Source organism: Oreochromis aureus, linkage group 5 (genome assembly GCF_013358895.1).
Source record: "Oreochromis aureus strain Israel breed Guangdong linkage group 5, ZZ_aureus, whole genome shotgun sequence".
In the NCBI taxonomy this organism is placed as follows: Eukaryota; Metazoa; Chordata; class Actinopteri; order Cichliformes; family Cichlidae; genus Oreochromis; species Oreochromis aureus.
Genome location: NC_052946.1, coordinates 33576369 through 33587587, shown reverse-complemented (window position 1 = coordinate 33587587; position 11219 = coordinate 33576369).

Sequence of the window (11219 nt, the reverse complement as noted above, 5' to 3'; positions counted from 1 at the left end):
TTGTCTTTGCAAACCTAAGCCATGCTACCATGTTCTTTGATAGAAGAGGTTTTCTCCTTTAAAAACAAGGCACACATGTTCAGTCTTTTACGGATTGTATTTCCACAAACTTTAATATTTAACATGCTAACCAATGCCTGTCTAGTGGCTATTGCAATTTTTCTTATTTCATTAGAGGATTGTACGGTCTGACTGTGGGGGGAATTTGATGGAATATGACGTCCACTCCTGGCACAACAGACTGTCTTGAATGTTTGCACTTGTGAATAATCTTTCTCACTGTAGAATAGACTTCAAAAATTGAAAAATGTTTATCTGCCTTCTTAGATTGATAAACATTAACAATTACTTCTCCAAAGTCATTGATTTATTCACTCCTTGGCATCATGTTAAGACAGACTTGAATGCTGCAAACCAGCAAACTGCCAACATTTCTGCTTTTATAGAGGTTTTCACACCTGCTTATCATTAGTTAATCAACTGCATTTATTAGAAGCACCTGGCTGCTTCTTAATTCCTGTGGAAGCAGTAAGGGGTTATTTCTTCATTTTTATTTCTGTCTCATTTTCCCACACTGCTTCAGCAGTTCGGCTTAGTTTTTGTAAAATAAATATTAACATGTTGTAATTTGTTATATGCTGTTCATCTGAGGTTGTATTTACCGCATTTTCAATTTAAGAAACCAGAAAGAAAAAGACATTTCCCAAACTCTCATGTGAAAACAAAACAGAGCAAAAAAACTAAATGAAACTGTGTTCATTTAGCGTCACTGAAAAGAAAAAGAAAAAAAAAAGATTTACAGGCCCTATAAAGGGAAATAAAACAATATTAAGTCCTCATCTGGAACTACAGATTAGAACATTTATCACAACCTGACTGGAGTTTTTTCCACATAAATGAGGCTATATAAAGCAGCAGAGTTATGTTGCTTCAGCAGAGCCAGCAGGGGTCTGTTTTGCTCAGTGAGTTGTTGACTGGTCTTCTGCTGGTTGAATGCACCAGCACAAAAACACCCGTGGGCGTGCATGCCTGTATGTGCTTTTTCTTTTTTTCTTTTTTTTCTAGAAACCCATGGGGCACTTTAAAGGTAGGTCATGTTTTTTTCTCCTTAAAAAAGCACAGAAACGGGACTGGAACCTTTCTCCAAAGGTTAGAGAACAGTGGAAAAATTAATTTGTTGTTGTTTCTTTGTTTTCAGTGGGGGTTTTTTCCATATAAAAGAAGAGAAAACATCCCTTTGCCAGTACAGCTCTTTCAGACAAATTGACCAGAAAATGTTTTTGAAATACAGGAACAAATTCTCGAGATAGTTGTTTTGGATAGTTATTATTGATGCTTGAACATTAAACATGTATTTAATAAAGAAATTATGCTAAGTTTCAACTGATTGCAACTAATTACATATTTTCTTCTTAAAATCTTTATATGAAACAAACAGCTATAATTGCTGAATTAATTTAGTAGAGGATCCGTATATAACTGAGAAACATTATACAAAATAGAATAAATTAAAATAGCTAAGCAAACCTGTGTTTCACTGTGGGTTGTTTAAGCAAACTTATTATTTCTCTGTTTTTGTTTTTTCAATGTATAGCACAAGCACAAATACCATTATTTGGAAAAGTAACATTAAAAGGTGTATAAATTTTCCATTTATAACATTACGTAGATTCTGTGTGGCTGAATTAAAGACAGTTCAAAGGAAGATTGATTGATCGATTGATTTGCATGAAAGTCACTGAAAACAACTTATGTGGCATTTACATTTACTCATGTATTGCACTTTGAGATGATTTCAATTTATTTTGCATCAAATCTAGGGAAATGTTCTCCTTTTAACTCCATTACATTCATCTGACACATGAGCTTATTAACTACTTTGTGATTCTAAAAATTTGTACAAAACCTATTTGTAACCAATGATACTACAGTTTAAAGACTAACCTACCAATGTTATGTATGCAACAAATGATATACACATTTTAATTAGTCTCTACACAGATTCCATTATAATAAGATACACAATTCTAATGTAGACATCTCAGCAAAAGAATGTTAACTTTTAGTACTCTAATCATATTTCAGTGATCTGCCTTATAATACATTTAGTTAAAAATAAAAATTCAGTTGAGGACATCTTTGTAATTATGGATATAATATGGCTATATTTATATTTTCATGGCATAGAGGTGCACGTCATTTTAGGCTGTGAGATGACTAATTTTGATAGATATGTTATACATAAGAAACAGGGTATGGAGAAATAATCTATCAGAAAGCATCTATCAGTGAAAAGATGTTACTGGTTGCATTGTGGGGAATGCAGGATCTGGCATACACATAAAAGGTCATTATATTAGGTACACCTTACTAGTAGCAGGTTGCATCACTTTTACCTTCAGAACTGCCTTAATTGTTCATTACACAGATTCAAAAAGGTGCTGGAGAGATTCCTCTGAGAATTTAATATTTACATGACATTACTTGACATTACTTGACAATATCACACATCTGCTGCAGATTTATCAGCTGCACATCCATGACGTGAATTTCCTTTTCCACCACATCCCAGCGATGCTCTATTATATTGAGATCTGGTGATTATGGGGACATTTCAGCACAGTGAGGTCATTGTCATGTTCAAGAAACCAGTTTGAGGTGATCTGAGCTTTTTGACGTGGTGCATTACCCTTCTTGAAGCCGCCATCAAAAGATGGTTATGCTGTGGTCATACACAGGTAGGTTGTGACTTTCTGCTAAAAGTAGCATGGCCATTTTCCTTGACATCTGGCGTCAGCTAAACAATTTCACCTAAGCTTCTGAAACAGACCTGCTCTAACCATGCCATGTTCAAAGTCACTTCAAACACCTTTTTTCCCCATTCTGAAGCTCAGTTTGAACTTCACCATGACAACATACCTAATTGCATTGAGTTATCGCCATGTTGTTGCCTGATTATTGGCTGACTGTATTTGCCTTAACCAGAGTTGGGTATGTTACTCAAGAAAAGTAATGTATTACACATTACTCATTAGTTTTCTTAAAAGTAATGCAGCACGTTATTAATTACTCACCAGAATAAGTAATTGTTTACAATATTTGTTGCATTACTTTCTTGTTACTCTGTAAAATGTCCTGAATTGCACTGTAACATAATTACCAGCTAATAATATAAATCTTGGACTACAGTCTCACATACCAAGACAAATCCTTATTCTAATGAGGATATAAATACGATTCTTCTTTTAGTGTTTACATATGAACACAAAGCCAACAACAAAAAGCAAAGACAAAAACTAGCTCAAACATACTTCAAAGCGATCACCAGGGCTGGACTGGTAATCCGGGCATTTTTCAGGCCAGTGAACTTTTGGGCTGATGGACTGGCAGTACAAGCACTGACAGAAGCCTATTCGTTCATTTTCGTTACTGACGCTGGATTGTCCAATCAAATCTCTTAATGTGAACAGCCCCTCCCCTTCCGTCGCTGTGGGCTCAGGCTTGTAGAAAAGGTTTAGTGTGGAAGAAGGGGCTGGAAAGCTGAGAAAAAACAATAAAAAGATACTAAAAATAAATGCTGGAAATTAACAAAATTCCTGAATTGTACAAAAACCACATTTTCTGTGTCAAATTAACCAACATGTTAACTGTTGAGGCTGCTGCACCGTGCTGCACCGCAAACTGCAGTATCATCAACAACTAGGCCTCACGGTAGCAGGAGGCTGGTGCTGCTAGCAAGAGCTGTGGAGAAAAGCAGCAGGAGGGACCACAGTCCCAACAGCAGTGTGAGGAAGAGAGGAAGACAGTGAAATTAACATGGTAAGAAAATAGATGGAAGGACATAGCTAGAGAGAAATTCAAGGATTCATTAAAGTGAATGGCTACGAGCCACTGCTAATAACTAAAGTGTAGCTCTCAATATTTGTCACATGCTGCAGTTCAACTAATAACTAACCCAACAACATATAGATATACATAATATAACTTATTCTTTTTTTTGAGCAATCATGGTGCACTGCCTGGGCGAAAAATGCACTGGCGATCACCACAGTGATTCTACTTTAGTGACATGAACAGTGAATGCAAAGAGCTAAAGTTCTGTTTGCTGTATAATGTGGTTGTTACTGTACTGGATGCAGTTTCCGCTTTACCATCGCTCTCTTGTCTCCATATCCCCACTCCTCAAAAGCTGTATCTCTGATTACAATGGGCCCAGGAAGAAAAAAAATAATAATATTGCTTTTTGTTTCCATCTGCCTGTTACAGATAACTGAAGAACCTTTGAAACACAAGTAACAGCATAATTGTAACTTTAATGCAATTACTGAATTTAGAACAGTAATGCATTACATTGCTGCTTTAAACTGGGCTTAACGACCATTTAAACACATGTACCTAATAAACTGGGTGTATAAAAGGTGTAAAAGAATTTGGTTTATATTAAAGACCAGGTATTTGGAAAGTGCAAGTATTAAATTGTCAAACACAAGATAAACACGATAACGTCCAGAAGAGAACAAACTACAGTCTCCAAAGTAACAATCTACTTCAGTCATCACCTTTGAGTATCTCAAACAAACAGGTTAAGCTGTGTAATTATTTAAAAAAAATCCCACACACCCCATATGGAAAAGAAATAGTAAAAACCTATAAAAGACTTGCATAAGATGTGGCCTACTTCATATAGTAAATCATATAAGGCTTATATGATTTACTCATGAAAGTGGCCACATTCTCATTACTTTCATATATTGTTTTAGTAAGTATCCAAAACATACAAGTTTCATTTATATCATTTTTCAAGGGATCTTATATCTGTTTTCACTCTTGTATGCTTTTCATACAAGTTTCACACAAGACAGATACAAACTTTATAAGATTTATATATATATTTTCCATATGGGACACATACATATATATACACATATACATATATATACATATACATATATACACACACACATGCACGCACACACACACACATATATATACTGTGATTGCAGCCATTCCCCAACTCTCTGCGAATGGTATCTTGATCAGTGGGTTTTGGTCAGTGGTTGTTGATCAATGGTCATGAGAATTTGCATAATTACGATTAAGGAACTGAACTCCCAGTCCATTGTTCCTTCAGTGGGCTGGTTTCAGTCATTATGCAAATGTACTGTTTATAAGATTGGGGAAACCTGCAGTCAGCTGACACTGAAGAAGTCACTTGGATGAGTGACGAAACATTTCTCCCACAACTTCTGGAGATTTACTTTCCTGGATGATTGAGAATGCATCAAGATATTCTTCTAGTCATTTTGTGTTTCATTTCTGAGGGCACGCCATATGTGTCAGGTTACTGAACACCTGAATGATGAGGGGTTAATATGCCACTTTTCTGCATGATCTACATCAGTGACAGAAAACAGGCTCCAGATATAAAAGACAAGGATAAAAACAGCCTTTGATATATGTGTCACACAAACGATGATTGTTATGTAACAGACCATCTTATACAGAATAAAATATTATTTCATTTAAAGAAAATTAAGGTTCATTTCAATCATATTTTCTTTGTGGCCTTATGGTAACTTTACTGTCTTCACTTCTGCCACAAATCAGCTGCCACATGAACATTTTTTATTTATTTTATTTTATTTAACCTTTATTTAACCAGGAATGTCCCATTGAGATTAAAAACCTCTTTTTCAAGGGAGTCCTGGCCAAGAGGCAGCAAATTTCCAAACAAATACATACAAACAAACAAGATTAAAAATTACACAAAACAATTACACATTATTGAGGCAGTCTGTAGGGCTTTGAGTTTAGTTTTAAAAACATTTAAAGACAACAGTTCAGTCAGTTTCCAGTCTTTCTGTAACAGGTTCCACGAAAAAGGCGCAGAGTGGACAAAGGCTTTCTTACCCAACTCTGTGCGGACAAGGGGAACAGACAGCAGCAGCTGATCATTTGAACGCAAGGAGTAAGAACCACTATTTTTCCTTGTGACCAAAGTACAAATATAAGGAGGCAGCAATCCAAGCATAGCTTTGTAAATAAAAGTGTACCAATGCCCCTGTCTTCTAATGGCCAAAGAAGGCCAATTTACTCTTAAGTACAAGTCACAATGATGGGTCAAATATCTACAATTGGTGATAAACCTCAAGGAAGCATGATACACCGTGTCCAACATTAGAAGGCATGAAGAAGAAGCGTTCATATACAGAATGTCACCATAATCTAACACAGATAAAAAGGTTGCAGTGACAAGACGTTTTTTACTGCAAAAGAAAAACACTGTTTATTACGGAAAAAGAAACGAAGTTTCAGCCTCAGTTTCTTTACAAGTCTCTCTATATGTGGTTTAAAGGTAAAGGAGTCATCTATCCAGACACCAAGGTATTTATATTCATGAACTATCTCTATGACATTTCCTTCAAGGGTGGACACCACTGGAATAGGCTCTGGGACCTTCTTTGCCTTAGAAAACAACATTAGCTTAGTCTTATCAGCATTGAGAACTAATTTTAGCTGGATAAGTGAATGCTGGAAAGCAACAAAGGCTTTCTGTAAGGTTTCAATGGCCTGAGTAAGAGATGAACCATAACAGTAAATAACTGTATCGTCAGCATAAAAATGCAAATTTGTGTCTGAGACATTTTGACCCAAGTCATTGATATATAAAAGAAACAGAAGGGGACCCAAAACTGAGCCCTGTGGCACCCCCTTGTGGACAGCAACAAATTCAGAACAAAGACCTTCAAGTTTAATGCACTGGGTTCTATTATTCAGATAATTTGAGAACCACGCTATTGCATGTTCTGACAATCCAAGGCTGAGCAGTCTGTTTTTAGGACAGCATGATCAACAGTGTCAAAAGCTTTTGAGAGGTCAATAAAGAGTGACGCACAGTACAATTTCTTATCAAGTGCCATAATAATATCATTTATCACTTTCATAGTGGCAGTGTTAGTACTGTGTTTTTCCTGAAGCCTGACTGAAATTTAGAAACAATATCATTAGAGTACAAAACTCCTTCAACTGGTCACAAACTAGAGATTCCATGATTTTGGATAAAACACACAAATTTGATATTGGCCTATAATTAGTCAACACTGATGGATCACCTCCTTTCAACAAAGGCAAGACAAAAGCTGATTTCCAAACCGATGGAATTTCTTTGGTTTTAATTGAAAAATTAAATAGAATTGAAAGTGGTTCTGCAATATAATCCGCTGCCAACTTCAGAAAATAAGGTTCCATCAAGTCTGGACCAGGAGGTTTTCTGTGATCCAAAGCCTTTAAAGCTTTATGCACTTCATAAACACTAAAAGGTACAAAGTTAAAACGGTCTCCAGAAAACATAGAGAATTCTGGGCAAGAATTTGTTAAAAAGTTTCTGCAGAATCAAACAAGGAACCCACTGATAAAAAGTGCTCATTAAAAAGCAATTCAAAATTTCAGTTTTATCATTAATTGAGACTGAATCTTTTACAACAAATTTAGGAAAGGTTTGAGTCATTTTGTTGGCAGAAAAAGACTTGATTACTTTCCAAAATTTCTGTGGATCGTTGAGATTCTCAGTGGTGACAGACAAAAAGTATTCGGATTTGGCCTTTTTAATAAGAGAAGTGCATTTATTTCTAAGCTGTTTGAAAACAGACCAATCAGTGGTAGTATCTGTTTGCCTCGCCTTGTCCCATGCTCTATTACGCTTGTGTATGTTATCTGCGAGTGTCTGCGAGAACCAGGGATTTTCTCGGCCTTTAATTCTAACTTTCCGTAAGGGGGCATGTTTATTAACAATTTCCATAAAACTTTCCTTAAAATATGTCCAGGCTAACTCTACATCTGGTAATAGTCCGATTTTTTCCCAGTTAACTACTGACAAATCATGATGAAAAGCCTGTTCATTGAATTGTTTAAGATTCCTTTTACACACTATGCGCGGCTTACATTTTGGAATTTTAGCATTTCTACAAACAGCAACAACACAGTGATCACTTAGGTCATTACAGAAGACACCAAGCGAAGAGAATTTATGAGGTACATTTGTTAAAACCAAATCAATTAATGTGGACTTTTCAGGGCATTTAAGATTTGGCCTGGTAGGAAGATAGACTAGCTGGGTAAGATTAATTGAATCGCAAAATTCTTTAAATTCACCAGAAGTTGCATTTAGCCAGTCCCAGTTCAAATCTCCAGCCATTAGTAGTTCAGTGTAATTTAATTTAGCCAAAAGATGCTTTAGTGAAGATAATGCCTCTTTTGAAGCAGATGGGGGCCTGTAACACCCAACAATGGTTATCGAAAGAGTATTAGCAATATCTACATTCAAAGCCAAAAACTCCATTTGTTTGCATATCGATTGGGACAGAACAATCGAGGCATTAAATCTTGATTTGACATAAATAGCTACACCGCCTCCTTTTTTTGGCCTATCAGTACGATATACATTGTATCCATATATGTTAATGTCTTCATTGGTAATAGATTTAGTTAACCAAGTTTCAGAAATTATAACAACATCTGCATCTGTAGATTTAACCCAAATTTTGACCATGTCCATCTTCGGTAGTAAGCTGCGCACATTAAGATGAATATATTTGACACCAGACATTATTTTAAAATCAGAAGGAGTCTGGGAATATTGCAGTTCAGGGCCAGGATTTGGTTGCACATTTCCTGACAAAAATAGAAGCAAGACAATCAACAACCTCTGTTTCACCTTTGATTTGGGTTCAGAACTTTGATATGTTGAACCCGAGCTGAAGCCTCCATTAAATGGGCAAATGAAATAAGTATGCAAGACCAGAGTAGACTGAAGTTTAGGGAAGTCTCTGGGCAAAACAGGCATGAAACTAATGTCATGATCCAACTGAGTTGGTAACTGCTCTATTTTTGCAACATTATAGAGCATGTGCCTTTTCAGAGTTCTCTTGCAGATAAAGATCATTTTCAGAGATTCCCCTGCTATGTGTCCATATGCAATTGCTTATCCGAGGGTCCAAAAGGCCAAGAGGAATATATATATAGTAAATACTGCCATCATCCACAATTTTAGTACTTAACAAATTGAACAGTACAGACCTGTGGGTGAAGCAAACCAGTTAGCTCCAGGAAAATGGCACAAGGCCAGACCTAAGCCAGTTAACTCCAGAAGGACAGCGCTTGGCCAGGCCTGAGCCAGTTAACTCCTGGAGGACAGTGCAGGGCCAGATCTTGGCCAGTTTGCTCCTGTGGGAAGATGCTGGACCGGGCCTAAGCCAATTAGCTCCTGAAGGACGGTGCAGGGCCAGGCCTAAGCCAGTTAACTCATGGGAGATGGTACAAGGCCGGACCTAAGCCAGTTAGCTCCACAAGGATAATGCGAGGCCAGTCCTAAGCCTGTTAGCTCCACAAGGATGGCAAAGGGCCAGGCCTAAGCCACTTGGCTCCTGGAGGATGGTGCAGGGCCAGACCTTAGCCAGTTAGCTCCTGGAAGATGGTGTAGAGCCGGGTCTAGGCCAGTTAACTCCAGGAGGACGGTACAGGGCCAGGCTAGGCCTGTTAGCTCCAGGAAGAGGCATCCATCAAATTCCAGAGCATCTACCAACCACACATTTTCCAACAATCCATGCAATATTAACTGTCAGGTTAAGAAATACGTTAAAAAATTGTTAAGAAATACGTTAAGAGATACGAAAAAATACGAAAAAAATCTTTTAAGAACAACTAATTACAGACAACTGATTTTCAGACAGACACGTAACAAACAAAGAGCATGCTGCCATCTTGGATTCATACAACAAAGGATTATTTCCTTTGTTGCTCACTGCTGTCAATATTTTTTTTTCACATCATATTACACACAGGTATGAAGATAAAAAATGAACCAGGGGTTCCTGGATTAACTTTAATTTACTGCTCTGCTGCCAACTGAGGGGATGAACCTGAGTGAGACCTGTTAAATGTGTTTGTGACACAGGGACCATAAGACATGGCAGTTTGTTTTAGGCTGTATATTTTCCAGCACGCTCCCGCTCAGTGCTGTCCTCTCCAAACCTCAGACATCTCTTCTGGGACCTAGCAGCTACTGAAATAGGGAAGGCGTGGTTTGTGTGATGGACCTCAGCTGTGCAGGTACCGTCCCCCGAACCCACTGCTCGATCCATCCCTTGCTCGACTCCACCACAGTGTTAAAACAGTGAGGTCCTGGAGATGGCATGTCATCCTTGCCAGAGTGAAATGAAAAAAAAAACAAAAAACTGGTTGTATCTCCTGTAGCAGTTAGAAATTGGAAACTATTACTACCAATTACTATATCAATTGAAAAGTATTTTTATGTGCAGAACTTATGCTAAACTGTAAGTCACAACCTTACCTGTAGACAAATTGGTATATGCAGGTAACTATGTTAGCAGCAAGGTGCTTGAAATGTAAATTTGTAAGGCAAGAAGCAAAATGGCCTCTTGTTTCTTGGCTATGGATTAAACTGTAAACAACAAAACGAGTGCCGAATCAGGGTTTAAAAAGAGCATCTCAGTCTGTAGTTTTACTCACTTGTGTACCTATCTTTGATGCTTCCAGATGGGTGTAACTCTAAGAGTGGTTAGGTAATTAATGTTGCTTTATTTTTTGTCTATAAACTAACTTACTAAATTTAAGAATTAAAATGACATTAAAAAGTAACAGAACAATTATACTCAACGTGTATTTATTAGATATATTAAATGTAATTATTGCAATTCAAACAGAGACTAATTCTGCATGTAAACTGAGAAGTAAGAGCTGGTTGAGTGGTCGAAGCTAAACACATGATGATCTGTAGGTTGCTTTTGCGTATATTCCACATCAATAAATACTAGAAACAACAAAGGGAGTGGAAATTTCTAAGTATGTGAGGTATGTTGCATGTGTACAGTAGCATGCATGTGACTCCTGTTTCATCATATTTGACAGCAGCCATCTTGGGTCAGTATTTAACCGCTCTTCAAAGGACTTGTTTTTCCATTATTTGGTCTCTGTCAGAAGATAAATGTACGAAAAGTCACGTAAACCTGTTGACAGCACAAAATATCTAAAGAATTGCTTTGATTTACTCTGCTGCCACTTTGTCTGAAAAAATATTTGTTTCGCTCTGTTGTGACATTGTTGGTTACAGAAAATCATTTCAACATAAGATGAGAGCGAATCAATATCACATTTAGGCAGTCTGATATATTGTGGAGATTACCATACCAAAAATAAATAAA